Here is an 11750-nt window from a genome sequence, read left to right as displayed (position 1 = left end):
TAGCCATGACATTGAACTTCACCTCGTCTAAAGCAGTCTTGTAGGAAAGATTGATTCCAATAGTAGCCTTTTCCAACTCTCTCATCTCCAAAGGCTTCATGTTTCTGTAAATAACTTCTCCAATTCTCATATCTCCCCTGAATTCGGCAGGTTCTCAAACTTGACATATCTTGATCTTTCCGACTCTTATTTCTCAAGTCAAATTTCTTCTGAAATCTCTCGTCTTTCAAGTTACACTCTCTTCGTCTCTCAGATCTTCCCTACAAAGCAAGATTGGTGGCCAAAGGATATGCTCAAATACAGGGCCTATTCCTGAACCAATTTTAAAACTCACGCGCATAGAGGATTTGTACCTTTATGCTAACCCCCTGAATGGAACAATACCATACTTCAGTTTTGCTTGAAAGTTCCATATAATATTGGTTAGAGATGAGCTTAAATGGAGCCAATAAAGTTGGCTTCATCAATAATGTTCATCTCTCGAACAACTTCATAGTAAGCCACCTCCAATGAAGACAGACTGCAAAAATATTTTGAGTTACAATGTTTTGGGAAGAAAATTAGGACAGTTTTGCTGATAAATTAGCTTAGGCATACCTGGAAAGCATGCCATCCCATGGATTCTGAGGTAATAATCGATACTACAAATTATGTGGTCTCTGGTTTTCAATTCAATTCTCCAAATAGAAAGCTGATCCAGCAGGCATCGTGTACACGTCTCCCTGCATCAAACTCCTTTCCCCTAATTCATCCCTATAGATGTGCCCAACTCTCGCTTCGCCAATCAAGTTGTCTGTAATGACGAGTGAATGTTTGCAAGATTTCGTGCACCGTCTCTGGTTGCTATGTTTCCCAATTCATGATGAAGTGAACCAGTCAAACCATTCGCTCCAATGCTTAACCACACGAAATTACACAACTTACTAATTACAACAAGGATTTGACATATTATGCCGTTTACAGAGGCTTGGGAATTATAGTTGTTTATTTGCAAAGTTTCACTACAAAATAATAAATACAATCAATTTCCTTTAGGAATTATAAGTTTTGTCTGTTTGTTTTTCGTTTATATGCTACTGAAATACTTGCACTTTATTATTCCAAAGTGATAGTTTCTAGATCTATTATTGAGGTATTTTAAAGATGTTACCCTTGGCATTTTGTTGACATATTCAAAAATGCCAACAAGAATGCATTCTTGAACAAGGTCAGGTAGTTGACACAATATGAAATTATAAAGGAATCACGAGAATTCATACGGCTTGGCATGAAATATTTTACTATATTTGCAATTACTTTCTTGGTCACGAGTTTACAAATAGTATATTTGTAAGAAATTGTTTGGATACTTTTTTTTGTTTATCTTTCATTTTACAAAGTTTGTGTAGATTGAAATTAATTTTAAATACTTAATTGTATATTATCTATGATTCATGCCATTGCCATCTATACTATTTGTATGGGACACATGCAACGCATTGTAACACTCCAAATTTTTTTTCGTCAAGACTCAAATATTTTTTCACGTGTGTGTAGACTCGAACCGAATGACTTGTAATTTTATACATGAGTTAGGATCAATTCCTAAGTATTTGAAGTGTATTAGATGTGTTTTAGGATCATAAGGGATCTCTAACACTAAGCCGAGTCCAAAGAATTTTTATCGGCTAAGTTTTCGAATGAGTTTGTATAAGGGTCAATTTCAAATGATCATATCTCCTAGAATATAATGAATTGGGTAGACCATGACCTATCAAATTAAAGGTCTTTGAGTCTTCTTTCCAACGCTACCAAGTTTACCTCATTCCGAGTTAGGAGTAAAGAGTTATGACCCTTTTACCAAAGACTACCACTGCAACAGTTTAGGGCTTGGCGCGACGCGCCAGCAGAGCGCCCGAAACTAGTCTCTATAGTTTGGGTGCTGGCGCGACGCGCCACTATCGCGCCAGCAGGGTCCTGGACCCATTTTCAGATTTTTCTTGAGAAAAGGACATTTTGAACCTTTTCCACCTATCCTATATCTAAAACACTGCACTAGGGTTCACCATTTCCGCCCCATTTCAGTTTCTAAGGATTTGTTTCTCTCCAAAACATCAAGAACATTGAGAGCAAAGATTAGAGAAGAGGAAGAGGGCTAGAGTTCAAGATCTTCAAGTCATGTCTCTGATTTTCGGTGAGATGATTTTCATTTCCAGGTATGTAAGGCTAGCCTAAAATATGGATTGAGTTCTTTCATATGCCCATAGATGTGTTGGGTGAAAGTTGTGAAAGACTTGAACCTTCCATGAAGATTTTCTTGAAATTTTCCTAAACTCTAGAATATTTTTATATACTATTAATTGATTGATGATTTTCATGACTTGAATTCTTGAATAATTATTTTTCATATTTAGTTCACAAACCGTAGTTACATATTAACTACAATGAATTTTTGTATATAAATTCATATGTATTGATGGTGTTCTCAGGTTGAGTTTTGTTGAGAGTATGGATTCATGTATTCACTCACATGAACCCAAGATGAGATTTCTTTTTGTTATAATTTGTCTTGAGGTTGAGATTGATAGTTTTTATGTAAATATTGCTTTCAAAGGGAGATGATGTATTTTTTGTTAATGAGTGTGAATGAAATTGAATATAGAGATAAATGGGGATTTTGGAGAAAGATGTTTGATGATGATGTGAATGATGGTTATCTTTAACATAGGTAGAATGATTGATGAAGAGGTTATGTTGATGATGATGTTTTGAGATGAAATGGATTGGAGTCTAATATGACTACATGATATGTGATTTGCATAATTTGATTTGATTGGAGTCATATGAGTATAAATGATTATTTGATAAGGAGTTTTAAATAAATGATTTGTGAACATTTTTGCATATCTATTGAATTGAGTCCTTTGACTTGATTGTTGAGTTGATTGTATATGATTGGATTGGATGGTATATTATTGGATTGGATCGGATTGTATATGATTGAATTGGACCGGATGGTATATGATCGGATTGTATATGATTGGATTGAATGATTTGATTGGATTGGATGGTATATGATTGGTCTCTGTCTAAATTTTATTCTTACTTTAGACTTATGACACCTTGATTGAGTCTCTTATCTTTCTAATTTAAGATATCTGAATTGATATTATTCTACTTGATGTATGTTTCATCCTGCCATATTACATACTCGTACATTCCATATACTGACGTCCATTTGGACCTACATCGTTTCATGATGCAGAGACAGGTTTAAAAGATCATCAATAGGCGCACCATTGAGGATCTATTCATACTCAGCTTATTGGTGAGTCCTTGTAACACCCCTCAAAATTTTTCCAAAGATTCGGACCCTTCTTGTGTTCGGGAGGGGTCGAACCCGAGTATCTTGAAGTATATTCGTGAGTTAAGATGAGTCTCTGAGGGACTGAGCAATATTAGGGGTGATGTGGGGTCACCAAGGACCCCTAGGACCGAGCTAAGTCCAAAGGATCCGTCGTGGCTAAGTTTAGGATGAGTTCGTATAAGGGTCGACTTGTAACGACCCTATCTTTTGAAGGACGTCAATCTGGGTGGCCCACGACCTATCAAATTAAAGGTCGTTGAGTCTTCTTGCCAACGCCGCCAAGAACGTAAATTTTAGAGTTCGGAGTCAAAAAATATGACGATCCTAAGACGAGCTAGCACGGCAGGAATTTCATTTCTGGCCTGGGTTGCAACTGCTGGGGAAAATGGCCTTGGCGCTATAAGGGCGCGACGCGCCACTATAGCGCCAGGAACATGCCTCAGTAGTTTGGTCCCTGGTGCGACGCACCACTAAAAGTTGTGCAGGGTTTTTCGGGCCAAATTCCCAGAACTCAGAACAATGTCCTTGGCGTTGTAAGGGCGCGATGCGCCACTATCGCGCCAGAAACATGCCTCAGTAGTTAGGTCTCTGGCGCGGCGCGCCACTGCGAGGTGTGCAGGTTTTAGGCGTAATTGGCCTGGCGCTGCAATGGCGCGACGCGCCACTATCGCGCCCGGTGCATTTTTGCCTATTTTTCAGAACTTTTGAGAATGGGCAATTTGGAAATTGCCCCAAATTATATATATATCACCCTAGACTATTTTGGGATCATTTCTTCAGCCCCCACTCTCTCTCTAAAAGCCCTAGAAACCTATCTCTCTCTCTCTTCTTCTTCTTCTTCTTCTTCTTCTTCTTCTTCTCCATTTCCAACAAGGAATTGTTCCAAGAGCTTCAAGACCTCAAGCTTCCATTGAAGACCCAACAACAAAGTTTCTTCAAGCATCTATTCTAAGGTATGTAAGGCTATCCAAACATGGGTTAAGTCCACCCATGTGCCCTACTCTTGGTTGAGGTTAGATGTTCAAAAAAAAATAAATGGAGTTCCTTGGTATGGTTTATGGTTGAATGAGTTTTGTTCCCTATTTATTTGATTCTATATGTGTCAATGTTGTTGAGCTAAGAGGTTCCAAAAATGAGCCCTTATGTGAGTATGAGTTGATGAAGAAATGAGTTGTGAAATATGTTTTATTTATCTTCTTAACTGTGTAGATTATGATAAAGGATGTCATTTTCTTGAAAATGTTGCTCAATATGAAATGTCAATTTAAAGTCTTGAAATTGTGATAAGCCTCAAAAGATTTCTCAAATGGATGAAAGAAATGATTGATTATATCTAGATGATGCTACATATGTGCATTTAAATTTCTTTGAATGATATACTTGAGATTGATCGGATAGTACGATTGAGAAAGATGTGATTGTGATAGAGTTGATGAGATACAAGGTTGTAACGAGACTTGTCGATATGAGTTGATTGAGTTGATTGGATGGAGTTTTATGAGCATTGAGTCTTGGAAGGAGTATCGAGCACCGAATTGGGCAAGAGTATAGTCCATACTCGAACCCAATACCTATGTTGCCAAACGTAGGGGGGATTGAACCGTTAAAGTCGGATGCTTCCCCGAGAGATTTGTCATGACATTATAGGAGTTGGTTGGATTGGATCCATGAGTGTTTGATTCGTTCATACCCTGGCAAGGTATGAACGGGCGCGGCAACAACGTCGTTTTGTTGTACCTTCACTGGCTCATAAGTGATGGTTGTCGGTTAAGAGAAACTCCCAAATAGGTCTTGATAGTACTCTGAGTCAGAATGAGTGAAATTGTATGAGATTGATCCCGTCTAAATCATATTCTTGTTTAGACTTAGGACATTTGATTGAGTTGGTATTCCTCTTGAATTGAGCTTCCGAGCTGATTTATTCTTCCTTGATGTTCGTTGTATTCGACCATTTTACATACTCGTACATTCCATGTACTGACGCCATTTGGCCTGCATCGTTTTATGATGCAGAGACAGGTACTAGAGATCATCAACCGGCGCTACATTGAAGATCCACATACACTTCCAGTGAGTTGGTGAGTCCTCCTAGTTCCCGGAGGATATTGAGCCTTTTTGTATAGTTTTGTTGTCCTTTCTTCTATTTTGATTGTTGATAGCCATGGACTTGTCATTGGCACCTTTTAGACTTGAATAGAGGCTTCATAGACTGGAGTGTGGGGAGGTCGAACTGTTATTTTGAGGAGTTTTATTTTATTGTCTTGTTGGATTGTAAATGTTTGGCCTTCGACCCTATATATATGAATAGTATTTCTTTAATTGAGTTATCCGCTAAGACAAATGTGATTGATTGAATGTGTGACTGGACCAGGTGGTTCGCTCGGAGGTCAGAAATGGCCTTCGAGTGCCGGCCACGCCTAGGGTACCCTCCCAGGGCGTGACAATCCTCCCCTACATTCGGAGGACACCACTTATGTTATTCTTGCGTTGAGTTTAGTCTTTTATTTTGATTTGAGGTAGCCATGAACATGTCATTGGCACCAATTAGATAGTAGTGATAGAGGCTTCATAAACTAGATAGTGATGGGTCGATTGAGTATTTTATTTCCTTGAATTGTTCTGTCATACTATTTTGATGACATAGATTGGAGTTTGATTTGTTGGCCCATGGCCTTTCTTTTTTGAGTTAGATTGTTGATTGGGATTGTCCACCTAATTATCGTTTTATTTTAAGTCTTCCGCTGATTGAATGAATGAACGGATGTGTGATCAGGCCAAGTGGTTCGCTTGGAAGCCATTAATGGTTTCTAAGTGTCAGCCACGTTTAGGGTACCCTCCTGGGGCGTGACATGTTCTATTATATGTAGTTATTTAATTTTTGGTTCAATAGTGAATTAGTAACAATCATATTGTTTTCTTTATCCTTCTAGCAAATTCACACTTTTATTCTTTTTCCTGATGTAATAGAGTGTTGTATTTTTTATGAAGTATGACAATACTGTGTACTATTAATATTTAACAAATGATTGTGTTATATTTCATAATTCAATTATATGTATACAACTTAACAAATATTTCTTTTGTCAAAATTTACAGATGACAAAGTTAATAATTTTGAATGAGCCAGAGAAGACAACATATACATGTAATTATGATTTATATATTGTACACTATGGAATTGATAATGATCTACTAACCATCCTGAGGAAGGCATATGTTGATAGAATTTCTCTACAACTAATGCAAAACACTACTCTCCTTCGACAACAATTTCTTGATATGTATGCATCTATAAAAACGTGGAGGCTACTGTTCCTTAAAAAGAAAGCGAAAACTTTAAGGCGTTAAATAATTTGCAACCATAGTGCCAACATGTAAATTATGTGTTGTGACATATTAAAAAAAGAATTTTTATCAAGTTGAAAACTTGATATATTATTGAAAGTTGTCAGTGTTACTTTTGAAATGCACTTGATAACAATATTTCAGTATGATGTGCCTTGATATGATAATAATATCAGTTGCATATGTTCACGATTCATCAATTCGAGCTTGTACTTCACACCTTTAGTTTAAAAATTATTCCTTTAACATTTTGTATAAAAGTGCATATACATATCATAAATTCTAAATACTAACAACTAATTTTCGTTGGACATTTAATAAATTATAAATATTTATCTTGCACTGTAATTTTATTGTATAATATATTTCTCCTTTACAAAATTATGTGACAAAATATGTATATTTATTGTCCTTCTAATTTGTGCAGTTACATTTTCTATATATATATTCACTATCTTTCTCTCCCTCTCCCCCCCTCTCTCTCTCTCACTATATATATATATATATATATATATATATATATATATATATATATATATATATATATATATAGCTGTAACAACGCGACACAACTTACCATGGGACATACGAGCAATGCACGTACCCAAAACTAGTAAACTAATAAATATAATTGATATTAAATAGCCCCATTATACATTTTTGGCAAAAAGAATCGTTTTACACTTTTTGGGCTAATCAGCAGCCTGATTATTGGGTTTTATTTTATGGAAAACTTATGCGAATTGACAAACATTACTAGTATATTATTTAATATAGCTATAATTTCACATAGTTATGAATCGCGGCTACAGTTTAATGAAACTTGCTATTATACAAATTTGAAAGCGAATTTAGGGGCTAATATACAAATCTCTAAAGTAAATTTGTATTTTCTTTTGTACTTGTATATTTCGAGGCTCATATACAAATTTGTGGGGTTCATATTCAAATCTCTAAAGCAAATTTGTATTTGTATATACAATCTCTTTAAAAGCCTAATTTGTACAATGCAGCTAGATGTATAAACATAAATTGGCATATCAACTGAAACTATAGCTATGGAATATAATTAGGCAAACTATAGATACGAAGCCTAATTATGTATCAAATCTTTGCTATTTTGAAAGTTCCCCTTTATTTCCTTGCATATATCTTCTTCTCTTTATTCTCTCTTTTTACAGTTGTACTCCTTTTCCTGTTTTTCCCTAAAATAACTCTCTCACTAGAAGTTCATTATACCCATCATTCCTTTTTCTTTTCTTTTTTATGCAATTCAAATTCAACGAAAAACTAAAATTTGATTCAGCTTTATTTATGGACTAGGAAAGTGAACCACGGCTTTGGGAAGTTATTAAGACTCTTTTGATGTACACTATCGTGTAGGAGATGCCTTGGGCGCATAGCTAGGTAGTAGTCGCTACCTCAGTGCTCTATCGTACAGTACGATAGTGTCCAGTAAAATGGGCATAATTTTGTGTACAAATATCGGATTGACAAACGATCGATGACCTTGGAAAGAAGACTCATAGAACTTTAATTTGATAGATTGTGGATAACCTAATTCTTCATATTCTGAGAGATACGGTTGTTTGAAGTTGACTGTTGCATGATCTCATAGAAAAACATAATCGGTAAGGAAGCTTTGAACTGACTTAGTGCTAGAGGTTCCTTATGACGACCCTGATTCAAATCTAGTACACAGTAGTTGATCCTAACACATCTATACAATTAGAAGTTATCGAGTTTGGATCTATACGCATACAAAGAATGGTTCGAATTTTAGCTTAGAAACTCCTCCAATCTTCTTCGTCTTCGATGTTGGTGAAAGAGTTGGTTTGATCTTTGTGGGGTCAAACTCAATGAAAGAAAATTCAATGTGCCAATTTACTTGGCTAGGAATTAAACTTGGAGAGAAAGCTAAAATTTGTGGAGGACAAATTTTGTATTTCTTTTTTGGATAATGCACATGTAACCCCACTCTCAACTACAACCGAAATTGCTAAGACATACCTAAACTAAACTAAGGTCCTATTGCTCCCTCCGAACGGTACACTTCGTGACTTCACCTAGTTAAGGCGCGTGGGAGATTTTTTGGAGGCAGTGAAGACCATTAAAAATGAGCTACGTGTAATTAGAACGTTGAAAACGCTTTCATCTCCATTTTCTTTTTGTTTTTACATGTCCATTAATTCCTCCGTTAATTCATCTCATTCTCTTTCTTTCCATCTCCAGTTTCTTCTTATTTTTACATCTCTATTAATTCTCTTTCAATCTCCATTATTCTCTTCTTGAAATTTCTCTAAATCAAATATTATATTTGTCAAATTCGTCATTGATTGAAAAGGTAAGGTTGTTTTTGTGCTTTTAAGGTCTAGATCTTTACACCTTTTCATTTTTGACTTTATTTTTTTCACTTAGGGTTTGAGATGATGAAATCTGAGTTAAATAAGTTGTGTATGCATGAGAATGATCTAATGATCAATGCTGAAGTGCGACGCAAGCATGGCATTTTGATTGAGGAGTTAAAAATTATGTTTAAAATGCATTCATTGAGTTGAGATTGTATCAAATCTAAAGAGAAGAGTTTGATGATTGAGATGCGTTGATTTTGATGAGAGTCCAATGAGACTAAATGAGTTGATTTGAACTAAGTCCAAAAAAGACTAAATGAGTGTTTTGAGTATTTTACTCACCTGATAGATATGAGCGTATTGAGTCTTGGGAGGAGTATCGAGCACCGAATTGGGTAAGTGTAAGTAATAACTCAAACTCAATAACTACGTAGGCAACGTAGGAAAAGATTGAACCATTAAAGTCGGATGTTTTCCTATTTCATTGTACTGACATGATAAGATTTGATATTTTGTTGGATCCCTTATTTGTTGATTCGCTCATACCCTAGCAAAGTATTGAATGGACGTGACAACAACGTCGGTTTGTTGTACATCACTGGCTCATAGGTGATGGTTGTCGGTTAGAGAAACTCCCTAGTTGAGTGGATTGTGCATGATATGATTGGTTTGATTGAGTCGAATTGTAAAACATTGCTAAATTCTAATTTGCATATCTATTGAGTTGAGTCCTTTGACTTTATTGTTGAGTTGATTGTATATGATTGGATTGGATCGAATTGTTATTATTGGATTGAATCAGATTGTACATGATTGGATTTGATCGGATTGTATATGATTGGATTGGATCGAATTGTATATGATTGAATTAGATCGGATTGTATATGATTGGATTGGATCGGATTGTATATGATTGGATTGTACATGATTGAATTGGATTGTATATGATTAGTCTCTGTGTAAACTGTATTCTTACTTTAGACTTATGACACCTTGATTGAGTATCTCACCTTTCGATTTGAGATATCTAAACTGATATTATTCTACCTTGATGCATGTTTTACTCTGCCATATTACATACTCGTACATTCCACGTACTGACGTCTATTTAGACATGCATCGTTTCATGATGTAGAGACAGGTTTAAGAGATCATCCATAGGTTCTCCATTTAGGATCTGTTCACACTCAGCTTATTGGTGAGTCCTCCCTACATTCGAATGATACCACTTATGTTATTCTTGCGTTGAGTTTAGTCTTTTCATTCTGATTTGAGGTAGCCATGAACCTGTCGTTGTCACCAATTAGATAGTAGTGTTAGAGGCTTCATAGGCTAGATAGTAATGGGTCGATTGAGTATTTTATTTCCTTGAATTGTTCTTGTCAGACTATTTGAATGACATAGATTGGAGTTCGATTTTGTTACACCCCACACTCTCGAGCTCGGAATATCTTCTTAAGTTCCTTAGACATTATCATGTGAGCCGGATAAATGACACTATCAAATGACTCTAAGGAAAGGAAAATGTGATACCCCAAGTAGGGAAGGTCGGAAATAGAGTCATAAGAATCCGAAAGAAATTGAATGCCAAGTAATGAGTCGTAGGACTCAATGTACCTACGTAAGCTACTAACTTATAAGTCTTACATACTTGAGCTACTTGAGGACATACCAAGCTTATGTAGCATGGAGTACATAGGTACGTAAAATAACATGAGATTACAAATCCACGAGGTAAAGGGGAGAATGACACGTGGCAGCATAGGGAGATGCCACGTGGCAGTAGGTTATCCACCTGCTTGGGGGGGTGGACCCTACTGCCACATGGCATCCCCTAGTTGGCAGCATGTTACGGTGGCCAATCATGTCTTGACATGTTTCACCTCCAAGGAAGCCCATATATACATGTTAAAATGACTCTTAGCTTCAGTTACACCCCACACTCTCGAGCTCAGAATATCTTCTTAAGTTCCTTAGACATTATCATGTGAGCCGGATAAATGACACTATCAAATGACTCTAAGGAAAGGAAAATGTGATACCCCAAGTAGGGAAGGTCGGAAATAGAGTCATAAGAATCCGAAAGAAATTGAATGCCAAGTAATGAGTCGTAGGACTCAATGTACCTACGTAAGCTACTAACTTATAAGTCTTACATACTTGAGCTACTTGAGGACATACCAAGCTTATGTAGCATGGAGTACATAGGTACGTAAAATAACATGAGATTACAAATCCACGAGGTAAAGGGGAGAATGACACGTGGCAGCATAGGGAGATGCCACGTGGCAGTAGGTTATCCACCTGCTTGGGGGGGTGGACCCTACTGCCACATGGCATCCCCTAGTTGGCAGCATGTTACGGTGGCCAATCATGTCTTGACATGTTTCACCTCCAAGGAAGCCCATATATACATGTTAAAATGACTCTTAGCTTCAGTTAAATTATCCAAAACCTGCAGTAAAACACCAAAAACTTCAACAACACAAAGAAAAGAAAACCCTAAGCTAAGAGAGAAAAAGAGGACGACCAAAGAGAGAAAATAAGGTAAGTCTCAATTTCGCTACATAAATTAATTATCTAGCGTATACCATGATGATATGGAGGTATTAGAAGTATAAATCATGGCTTGGTGCAGCCAAAATGGACAGCAAATAGTCCACGCAGTTTCAGCGCGACTAAAGAAGTTCCGAGGCGCAATTTTGGCT

The sequence above is a fragment of the Solanum dulcamara genome, chromosome 5 (assembly GCF_947179165.1).
Source record: "Solanum dulcamara chromosome 5, daSolDulc1.2, whole genome shotgun sequence".
Taxonomy (NCBI): domain Eukaryota; kingdom Viridiplantae; phylum Streptophyta; class Magnoliopsida; order Solanales; family Solanaceae; genus Solanum; species Solanum dulcamara.
Note: the sequence above shows the minus strand (reverse complement) of the source record.